General features: G+C 40.4%; 1 protein-coding gene across 1 annotated transcript in view; it reads right to left on the bottom strand.

The window, feature by feature from the left end:
- The window catches only part of LOC128524085 (R3H domain-containing protein 1-like), a 41,592-nt gene extending 29,744 nt beyond the window's left edge, over positions 1-11,848 (bottom strand). Inside the window, exon 1 of the mRNA XM_053496401.1 lies at positions 11,711-11,848. The gene's annotated coding sequence lies outside the window, so the exon portion shown is untranslated. The remainder of the gene's footprint in view (positions 1-11,710) is intronic.
- Between the last annotated feature and the right edge of the window lie 515 nt (positions 11,849-12,363).

Genomic DNA, 12,363 nt, shown 5'->3' with positions numbered 1-12,363 from the left:
TTTTTAAGATTTACATTTTTCTAAACAAACAATGCAAATAATTAGCTCATACCACACAGGACTGGAAACCAGTTCCATCACAAACCCAGCTGCATGAAGGCACAGTGTGACGAGGATAAACAAGTAGAACTGGTCATCATTAACTTCTAATGATAAACAGGTTATTGATTGATAACATGTTCAACTATCATTTAATTAAATTTAAATCGGTGGCGTGCCCAGGCTGAATGTTGGCTTGGCATTTAGAGCTTATAACATCAAGCAGACTTGGTCCAAGTCCTGATCAAATGATGCACGTTTTTCTTCAGTTTCCTTTAAAAGGTCCTTTATATTACTACAGGTAGTCCCCGACTTATGAACGATAGCATGTTCATAAGTCGGGTTTGTTCTCAAGTCTGACAAAGTGAGGCTGGTATGCATTTGACACGAATATACAATGTTAAGCATACCAACCCAGTTAACCACAGGTAATCTCTGTAGTTATCTCTGTTTTCTTTCGCCACACTGCCATCATGTGGCCAAAAAACATAATCAAGCCTAACAAAATAATTCTCACAGTAAAATCTAACAGTGTTGTCTCTGCGCCTTTAAATTGCGAGGGGAATCCCGGATCCCATTTCGTCTCAGACTTGTTTTCCACTGTATTGGACTGTGAACTTTGTTTTGTTAAGGATCTTCCAAAATGAAGATTATTCACCATCAGGACAGATTCACAGGACATTTTCTATCATGCTCCGTAAAAAAAAAAATATTGGAATTGAATCACTTCAGGCTGGTAATGTGAACCTAGCCTTTATCTCCATACAGTACTCGTACTAAATCACAACAACGCCACGATCTGGATGTGGAACATTGGCCTCGTCACTCACTGGACCACTGGATTGCACAGAATTTCTGAATTATGATATCTACATTTATTTTGGCAGAATTATGATAATGTAATAAACAGAATTATGATAATTTGATGTAAATTATGTTTTCACAGCTGCAGTTTACTGTCTTTACAACTTTCTACGATTGGCATGAGGGTTACCTTTTGCATCTCAAATTAAATGCCCTAACCGTATGGTATATAATAACGAATTTCTGAATAATGAAGAAGTTATGATGTAAAAGAAAACCTGTTAGTGCTAGCTACTTCTCGGTTCCAGTCTGGAGTAGGCACGAGTTTGCGATTTTGAGACATGACATTTAGTTCGTTTCTTCGGTTGAGGACACGGTGTCACATGGTACCACGCCGCCTCTGCTATTTACACTGGTATTACACCAGATGGAAGTATTGCATAAATTTCAGAGAATATGCATAAATGGCATGCCGGCAGACTGCGGAGAATACCTCGCAAAGAGCTTGTGAATCACAGGTACAGTATCGTCTTAATATTTAGATGCTGCGTTTCTTTCTTTTTTTTTCAGTTTAATTGGTTCAACAGGAACAAGAGCGTTAAAATCTCTCTTAGAAAGAAAATAAGGGAATCCCAGAGACCATACGATATACCCAGGTGCCAATCCATACAATTCAATTTGTATTGCGATTCTTTTACTATCAGGATTTTATATTCGTCCACCTTAGTGCTAGGCGATATGACGATATATATCGTGGGGACGATAGAAAAGGGTCTATCGTCCTATTTCTCTTCTATCGTTTCTAATCTAACTTTATCAATTACTAAAGAAAATATTGCATTAAATAGGCTATGACAAATGTATGATAATGTCTTGTCGCTAAGCAATTCATACTCTACCCTTGTGATAAGTGATAATCAAGAATAAAAATGAACTTTTTTGCAAAGAAACTCTGTCTTGTGGTTTTGCAACTAGTGAAGGCAGCATGAGTTGAGTTTCCCCATCGGTGGCCAGGCTCGCCAAGAAGTACTAATGCATTCCCGCTACTAGTTCTTTATCTGAAAGGGCCTTCAGTGCGAGTGGGAACATCACCACATGTAAGAGGTCCTGTCTTAAGCCAAACATAGTTGACCAACTTGTCTTCTTTGCACTCAACCTATAAATTTGACAGACATTTTTTCTACTTTTACAAAGTAGCCTTTTATGTTTGCACTTTTATTCATGGCTAATGCCTTAAACAGTGTTATGTTCTACTCTGAAATTTACTTTTGATACTTTATTTTGGTTTGCAAACTTTGCACTACAAGGTTGAAAAATGTTGTGTTTATTTTTTATAATTCAGTGCTTTTGTGTTCAGAAACTTGAAATGGTTGTGCACTTTAAATTTTTTTTAAAATAAATTTTATTTTGATAATACTATTTAAATAACTATGATGTGGATAAAAAAAAATGTGAAGGCTACTGTAGCTCTACCTCCACCACATCTGTTGTCAGTTGATACATTTATATTGCTAAACTAAAATGTATTTTTCTCATTTGTGACAGTTCAGTTAAATGTCACTTCAAAATAAAGTTGCAAAAAAAGTATGCAATGATATTTTTGTCAAACTTTCAGAGAATAACTAAAAACTTTCTTTATTGTGGGTGGTATATCGTGGTATATATTATTATCGTGATATAAAATAATCCATATCGTGATATATGATTTTTCCATATCGCCCAGCACTACGCCACCTGTAAGACTTTAGAGAAACTGATAATGTCTTAAGTGAATTTTATTCACTTAAATGCAACCTTGGAGAAATTTTAATAAAAAAAAAAAAAAATTATATATATATAATGATTTTGGAGTTAGGGTCGATTTTCCAGTAATCGCTACACTAAATTTTGCTCTAAGTTGAAGTATTAAAAACTATCCAAAGAGACAGTGTTACTTGTGTTGCTGATTGTTGTGTTGTGTTCTTGTTTGTATGATGTACAAGGCAATAAGCTTTTTATTTTTACCCCATGAAGAGGCTCCGCTTTACACTCCGCAAGGTGTGATATATTAAAGGAATTTAAAAAGTATGAATTGATTCATTGCGGTTTATCGAGTTGACTGAAAAAAATATCAATTTCACTGAATAATCACAAGTTTGTTTAAAAAAAAAAACAACAACTGATTTTTCAAGAGTCTAACAAAAACTACTTGTCTCCGATCCCCCCCCCCCCCCCCAAGACCGAATAACTGACAAATGCAGTTTCGATTATCGCATTGTGTTTTGTTGAGTTCTCACACCAAACATTGTGTTCAATCAGTGCATCCTCTGCAATCTGAAACATTTTTAATCAAATCATGGCGAGTCGTACGAGTCGTCTTTAGCCTTGCATTCCTAATAGAGATGTTGAAGGATGTGGGGGTGGGAGGGGACAGGGGGGTCGATTCAGTTATAAACTGTTATTCTTTTCTGTTGAAATTGCTGTTTGATTTTTTATTTATTTAAATGTTTGCATTTGAAGTGGTAACATGTTGCCTTTGCTCTATATTCGTACAGGTGGAGCTCTGTAAGCTATTCACACAGCAGAGCATGCTATGCGCTAGAAGTAAATAATTTGCCACGTTCGCTTTGGAGTTCTAACAAAATCTGAATAACATTTATCAAATCGGGATTTTAGCAAAATCGTGATACTTACCAAACAATAATACAAATCCAGTTGCCACAATTTAAACGTTCACGTTACACTCTAAATTATTCCGCTTTAATTTAAATAAAACCATCGTCTTAGAATTTTTTACTGGACGAAAGGAGGTGGTAAAGCTGAGGGCTGCCACTAGGGTTCCTTGTATATGCTCAGTTTCCAAGTGCACTTCACTCTGAGTGTGTTCGCTTTTAACAAGGTTACAACATCCAGAGCTGATCTTTTTGCACGACGCCTTACTGAGCAACTTTCGTACAGCACAAAGAAGAATAAAGGTCAATGCAGTGTCTCGTATTGTTACAACATTCCAGAACACACAAGACGTGTTCGCTCTATCTGCAGCAGTAGAGGGGGGGGAAGAGAGAGAGAAAGGTGGAGCAGAAAAAAAAACCTGCAGCTCGCCTAATAAAACCACCATGACCTGTTAACCCGCCTCCAAAGAACATGACGATAGTTTTCCTCCAATATTAAATCAGCCACTAACCCCCTAAAAAAAAAAAAAAGTTGCCCGAACCCAAAAAAAGCCCTCACATTCTTTGTCTTTTGCCCCCCTCCCAGAGAAGGTTCCCTAGAAAGGATAAGCAGCAGCACGGTCCCTGCGCTTGACAGGAGCTGCATTCTGCAAACCGTCAAGCCACTTTCTCTGCTAAGCCGTAACAAAGGAAATCAATGAGGTCCCGTCACTCACGTCACTCCGACACTAAAGCTGCAGATTGGAGGGGAGGAGGGGTGAGAAAAACAAAAATCATCCGTCAAATAATTATAGCTTGTCCTGCAATTTCACAGTACAGTTGTCTTTTTCTTTAGGAGGCGACAGAAAGGGAGGGAAGAAGAAGAAGGAAAAAAAAAATCCCTTGCCCGGCATTCAGTCAGGAAACACCTGGCACAAAGCTTGTGAGACAACACTTCCAAGTACTCGACCGATTCATTTACATAATAAAGAAAGCGTAATGCCAGTGCTTACTAATTAAGCCTCGCGATGCGATTTTTCTTCGAGAAAGCAAAAAATAAATAAAAAAATTTTAGGAAGTGGGATGGGGAGAGAATGGTGGAGGATGTAAGTGACAAATGCGTTTATTTACATTTTTCCCTAAGGACGCGCCGATTCCTACACAGGCTGGGAAAGAAAAATCCTAATGAGGTCCCTTGGGGAGGGGGGGGGAGAGAGAGAGAGAAAGACGGAGAAAGAGAGAGAGTGTGTGAGAGAGAAGAGGAGGCTTCTTCAATGTGCGGTGAGGAACGTGACAGAGCTCCTGTGGACACTGTTCCATCCTCATTAGAGCAGGGGAAGGATGCTGTTCCACAGAGCCAGGATCTGGTTCAAGATGTCACCGCACTGCAAAACCGTTACTCTTCATTGTGTGACACTCCTGTGGTGGTGAAGGACAGGCAGGAATGCGAGAGAGAGAGACAGAGAGAAGGAAAACGAAATCGCTGGCAATGCGACTGGTTAATGCATGCTGCTGGACGTTTTTTTTTCCCTTTTTCCATTTTTCCCCTCGTTCATTTGCAGCATAAGCTGGTTCAACAGATGCGTCGTGATCAAAATCAGACTTCGAACTCCTCAGTGTCCGAGAAGCACCGACTCACAGATGTTAAAAAGTAAGACAGATATCAAATCAATGTGTACAGCAATAAATAAATAATTCATACAAAAAAAAGAATAAATAAGTAATAAAAAAAAAAAAATCACATCTGTGGTTTAACCCGGTGTTTTTTTTTTTAGCACTATTTATCAGATAAGACAAGTTGTTAAACAGTATATATCTCACCGAATAATAAATCATTTTGTCTTTTGCGTATGGAAATCACAATACAAGGCAATTACAGCGAACGAGTGGGGTCAACCCCCTCCCCCCCCACTTCTAATGGTCTGAATTGACCACTGAGCCGTTTCATCAAAGCACGTGATAAAGACGTGACATTTTCCATATCGAGCGCAAGTCAGGCCTGAACGTCCACTCGTCTAAAGAGCCGCGAAAATTTCTACGTTTTCCACACAGCAAGCCGTCCTAATGGGTCGCTTTGGCATCCGGCAGACGGTGGTGTGGTCGTGGCTGCTTCTCTGCGGATGCCGGAGACCTGAGGGCAACTACGTCCTGAGCTTATTATGTGCTCAGGCATTCATCGAGCCCTTTTTTCTCCCCCCCGCCACCTGAAAGAAAAATAAATAAGCCACCACCGACTCTGTGAACAAACATGAACGAACGACGCGCTGGCTCTGGGTTCATCTTAAGGAACTGAACGAGATTGAGACTTTGGGCGTTAGTCAGATAACCCCGGCCCCCCCGGCCCACCTCAATGCTGCGTGTAAAATACCCACCCACCCCCACCCTTCAAGTGACTGACCTTTCCTTGGTGGGATATGAAAAGCTCAGTGTTTTCACTCATGGAGAGAAAGGGCAACGGTGTTTGAAGTGCGTTATTGAACCATGCTCGCTTTCACCTCCATATGTAAATCTGTACACGAGCGAGCGCACATACGCGCTTTAGAGAGATCTCTCGCAGTAAAACAGGAGTTCATCACAAATTCTTCAGCTGCACACAGATACCTAAAACGCTGCGTAACGTATGTAAATGAAGCACAGGAAGGTTTACCGCGGAGTGCGTGTACAGTACGTGTGTGAAACGGATCTGAGATTCTTGCCTGCGCTTATTCTAATCAGGTCAACTCTCGTTCATAGCTGTCGACCTCTACCTTGACTTGACACAAGACCCCCTGCCACTCTCCAGGGCTGCGCTGAGACATCAGACTGCCGAGCGAATCCAGAACGCAGGCAAGGATTCGGATTAGCTCGCCAGGGGTCTCGGCTCGTGTTGCTAAACTCTCTCGCGCGCAGACACACACATACACACACACACAACTTCACTCGTGGTTAGAAGCTGCTTTCTTTCAGTGCTGGGAGGAAAATCTGATCGACACCGTGACCCGCCATCCTAGAGACGCAGGAGATGGATGGGACTCAGGCGGTAATGCTTTTAAACCTGCGGTGCGATCCGAGTAGTTTGTGGATGGACAAAGTGTTAAAGGAAAAGCTGGACAAATCTGGGGTGTCAGATATTTTTATAGAGACAGATGAAGCATGGGTAAAGCGTTCGGTCGGGATGAAGAAGAAGAGGAAGCAGATGAATTCTTCGGTTCACGAAGAGAGGTCGAGAAAGGTTAGAAGCTAAAGAACAAAGTAAGACAGGATGTTGGAATTGCGTCCTACTGTCCTGGCCAGGTGTGAAAGAATCAAGAAGATAATAGAGACTGCGCAGACAGATGCGCAGGTCCGTGATTGAACCTTCACAAGCTTTATGGAAGGCCTATGATGAAGCAGCATCGAGCTATGCTCCTCCCACATGTGTTAATTGCTCATGTGCACGAGTGCAACATGTACACCGCGACTCGGCCGGAACCGCCTCGACAGCGCACTGCTAAAATTATCTGAAACGAACGTGAAAACATGTGGCGCTGTTTTACCACGAGGTCTCCTGGGGCTTGTTACTCTCAGGTGAGAACTTCCTAAGGGGATGACGTACACCTACTCTTCACCAGAGCTCATACATCACCCCGGCGCTATGAATATTCCCTGTGACAGATACAGGCCAGAAACACGCAAAGCCTGCAGAATATCGTGCGGTTAAAATGCGATCGCAATAAAACCTGACTTGTTTTTTTTCCTCTCTCTCATTGGGTCAGCACAGCTTAGTTAACTTTCTCTTTACTACAAAAACTGTGTTTTGTACTTAGAAGGACTTTCACAAGTTGTTTAATCTGGTGTCGATTGTAGCGGGAATCTTGGTTTAACACCCAGCATTGGTGGAGCGTCTTGCAAATTAGCTTAAAGCCCTCGAGTAGACGGATGTCGTGAGGCATTAGTGTTTACTTCCTTGGCGCGAGAGGCGAAAGAGAGTAACGTAACAGCTCGAGTACACAAACTGCTCTCATCATTAAGGGGACTTGACAGTAATAGCAGCTCAGCGCTCAAGTAGGCCTAATCCTCAACAAGTGGCAGGGAAAAACACTGCACTTCTTTTACGTCCTCGCCCAAACAGTACAAAGAGTAGCGTCCCTGCGATGGCCGGAAATAAGTCGTACTCTTCACTCGAGATAAATATATCTCTAACTGAACAAAGGGACATTTATAACTGATACAGCACCAGAGCAGTATATTCACTCCGTCCTGCAGTGGCTCTCTGCTTGGAGACAGACATTATGATTAAGCCAGTGTCAATCCTCATCACAATTACTCAATTAATTCATTACGAACAGCGTTTCCCACAGTATACTTTGGTAGTAGCCAGCTGAACGGGCCGGCGTTATCTGCCAACACTAAAGTGCTCCATTAAATACAATAAACAAATAACCTTTAACACAATATTTTGATTTATATGACATTTCTATTAATTTCACATTTCAGAGATCCAACCTACCAACCCTTCACTCCATACACTTGTATTTGAGTTAGATGAAGTAAAAAAATTTTTTTTAAACTAAACACTCTTTAGTGCACAAACATGGCACTGTTTCCCAGAGCATATATCCCTAAATTTTAATTACTATGTTTTAATAAATATGCTATATATATATATATAAGGGTCAGGATTGTGCAATATAGAGTGATATATCCTTTCTTCCAGTACAGCCTAGGCAATATAATGAATTGATTTTTTTATTTTTATTTTAACTGTACAACCATAAATAAGCAAAAAATAAAAACAGGTCTCACAGGTAAAGAAGTGCACAGAGATCAAACAAATATGTACGGGACATATCTTGCGTTAGCGGAATAAACAGGTCCAGGAGTGAAATCATGGGAAGGAACCACCGGCTACTAGTTAATCGATCGTTCTCCAGGACAGTTTTTTATCAAAATGGTGAGCAAACATACTTGAGCGGCCATCAATGTATTTGGGCGGCCGGCCTAAGCACATCAGCAAGAAAATGGCTGTCAATACCCTTGACTTCACATAAAGATCAAATAATATTTTATGATAAATTAACGCAGAAAACAATAAAAATTTAAAAAGGTTCACTTACTGTTTCTTGCCACTGTATACTCTGTGTGTGGGAAAACACTAAAAAGACAATCGAATCTCCTACAGACGATCGGTCATTATTTTACCAGCAGCGTTTTTTTTCTGCACTTGACATGATTTGTCATGTCGTGCTGCTTTTCAGTTCAACATGGTTGTAGAGAACTTGGCAAACTAGTAAATGGTCTGACAATCTTCTTAATAATATATCACAGCTTTTGCAAGTAACAACGCTTCTGCAAATACTCCTGTTTTCTAAGGCTACATTTACACTGCAGGTCTCGATGCCCAATTCTGATTTGTTGCCTATATCTGATTTTTTTGACCGTCTGTTTACACTTGCCATACCATTTGAAACAACCTTAAAAGGAGGTTCTTGCGCTACACACTAGCCAAGATAGATGGTGGTGAAGTAAGCTTGACGATCTGCGATATATGCGCAGTTCGCGAAATGTCACCATGGTTTTAAAATAAAGGAGAAAAAAAAAACGGCATAATTGCAGCCTGCTGCTTCATTCACCAAACACTGATTTCTTAACGTTATTTAGCCCAAATAAGCATTAAAAAGGAGGGGGGGCTGGGTGCTTTTTCTTTTCCATGTCACCTGCGATGGTATAATTCCACACGCGCTTTCACCGGAAAATAACATTACGTCATTAAACCGTGAAGAAGTCGCAATTTTAATGATGTACAGAACACAATGCCTCAGGAAATCCGATCTGTCTGTTTACACGACAATCACATTAGCACATATCTGATTTATTTCCACATAAGAAGGAGGCCGGAAACTGATCTCGACATATCGGGATGCATGCGTTTTTTTTCCTGTTTACACAGACAGAGAACATATACGATATGTGTCACATATGAGCATAAAATCGGAATTGGGTCACATTTACCTGACGGTGTAAACGTAGCTTAAGACTATTACTACTTCTTCTTTTGAGTTTATAAGCACTCGGTGCAATACCGCCACCTGCTGGACTTTAGCGTGGACAAGAAAAGAGATAAACATCTTAGTGCGGGTTACACGTCATTTTAGTTTTTAATAAATAATTTAAGGATATTTTTAATCCTTTAAAAACTGTAAAAAAAATATATATATATATATAGCTAGGTAGATACCGCTGCCTTCACACACACTCACACCATATCCCTAACATATAGTGTGATGTTTCTCTTGGAAATGTGTATATAAAAAGCACTCTGAGCCTGAGACATCACATCTGCAACACTGGACCCATCCACGTGATGACTGACAGACAGAGAAAGGGGAACATCTCTCAGAAAATCAATCGTAGTGACAGCACTAACGTATCGTGCCAGCATCAAACACAGAGATAAGCAGATAAGGTGATGAGTTCTGTGTTACATTCGCACAGATCAGATTACTTTCCTGGTCTGGTGTTGAGTTTTCTACACAGCAGCTCTAACAGTTCCCGCGTTAGCAAGTAAATTCTTATTGTTTCAGCGCATACAGATTTTAATTGCAAAATATTCAAATATATCCACTCTTTAAACAAATAGACCTAAAATGCAGGTTAAAATTAAGATGTGTGCTGCGATTCCTGTAAGTCACACTCGCATCTAATCCAGAAGCACACTGCGAGTTGTGCAGGCAGCGGCATAACCATGAGCAATGAAGAGTGAAAAAAAACAAAAATAAATAAATAATAAAATCACCAGTAGAAGTAATGATGACATTCATCTGATATTGGGCCTTAAAATTTAAGACACAACCTGCTTGAACACCTTTCCATGTTAGTGGTGATGCCATAAAATATGTTTTTAAAAACTTAAAATAATACGTCAATATTATGATAAATTAACACTTTACATTATTATATTTGATATATGATCGCCTCGGCCTGCCCCACGGACCAACCACCGATCGCCTCGGCCTGCCCCACGGACCAACCACCGATCGCCTCGGCCTGCCCCACGGACCAACCACCGATCGCCTCGGCCTGCCCCACGGACCAAATCACCGATCGCCTCGGCCTGCCCCACGGACCAAATCACTGATCGCCTCGGCCTGCCCCACGGACCAAATCACTGATCGCCTCGGCCTGCCCCACGGACCAACTCACTGATCGCCTCGGCCTGCCCCACGGACCAACTCACTGATCGCCTCGGCCTGCCCCACGGACCAAATCACTGATCGCCTCGGCCTGCCCCACGGACCAACTCACTGATCGCCTCGGCCTGCCCCACGGACCAATCACTTAATAAATTTTTACTTTGACCAGTGTATTTTGGAAAGATAAACATATTTAATTTAAAAATTTTTTATAGTTTGATCATTTTATTATTTGGCCATTAAAATATTTATGTATTAATTGTGATTCTTTGAAGGAAGTTTTAATATTAATAATAATGATCGTAATGATAAACAACCTTGTGATGATTAGAGATATCTGATTATACTGTATAATTAATTAAGAAGCCAAATTTCTATAATGACTTCACTGTAACACAAAATAGACTGAGTCTTAAAAATCTTTAAATGATTATTTATTTAACGTTCCGTTTGTTCTTAATATCTAAACAAATTGAAATTAAGACACTAGAGAATTAATAATAATAATAATAATTATTATTATTATTATTATTAGCAAACGACCTATCAAGTCTGACAAACGTTGGCAAATGTCTTTAAATCTAAGTTTAACATGAGAGAGAATGTTCCAGAAGTGAGTGTGGTTAAGGGTTTTATTTCAGTATTAAAATCCGGTGTGTCGAGTTGAAAGCGAATTATGATAAATGACATCAAGTGGTGTTTACAAGCTCAGGCCTGCTAGAGATGAACCTAGCAGCCTTAGCATGCTAGCAAGGAACGGACTCGATGCTAGCAGCCGGTACCAGTCAGCTAACTGAACCAGGTTACGCTAACCGGTTTAAACAGGCATGAATCAATTAACGCCGCTCGAGCGCGCTGGTAACATTAACGGAGCCGTTGAGGGCCTGAGGGTCTGACCGTTTCTCCGGCTCGAGCGTCATTTCATTCAACACATGAACGCACGCGCCCCTAAGACAGTGTTAGCATTAGCCGGTGTTTGGCTAACTAGGCTAACAGTAAAGTCCAGCCCCTGCAACTGTCTGACTTCACACACATATATACACACACATCGAGAGAGAAAAAAATATTCCCCAAATCCATTCTTACCTGTTCCTTAACCGTGAATAAATTCTGATTTTCTTCGGTTTCTTGTCAAAGCTCTATATTTACTGTACGCTCATTTAGCATGGATCAATAACCTGCCCAAGCCAAAGACACACACAGTCCTCGGGTAGCTAGTTATTCTTTTCGCACCCACATTCCGACACGTCCCACCTTCCTTCCTTTGATTGGCTTGTCGAGTTGATTCCTGCCCTCCGATTGGTCAGTCCTATTAACGTGTACCTGAAGCTTACCAATACTAGGTCGAGAGGCGGAACTCGTTCCAATACAGGTGAGGAAAAGGTAGATTGAGAGAAAAAAGTTGATTGACAGTTCGTCTCGACAAATCACAGCTGGGAGCTCAGTGACGCATACGCCCATTGGTTTTTAACTGTACTATGCAAAAAAAAAAAAAAATCATTATTGTTATTTTTCTTTAATTTTTTATTTCTTTAATTTTATTTTTTTCCTTGTCTAATCTTATTTTTTCCTTTCTTCCTGATAAATTAATCAAAGCCACTGTATAACCGAGACAAAGTAATTTCCCTCTGGGATTAATAACGTTCTTTGATTCTTTTAAATCTAGGAACCTCTGTAATCCATCTAGGGACTGTAGATGCTAATTTTGATTACTATTGAATTCATTCCCATTTTATGAC

Source organism: Clarias gariepinus, chromosome 5 (assembly GCF_024256425.1).
Source record: "Clarias gariepinus isolate MV-2021 ecotype Netherlands chromosome 5, CGAR_prim_01v2, whole genome shotgun sequence".
NCBI lineage: Eukaryota > Metazoa > Chordata > Actinopteri > Siluriformes > Clariidae > Clarias > Clarias gariepinus.
This window is presented reverse-complemented; position numbering and strand designations above follow the sequence as displayed.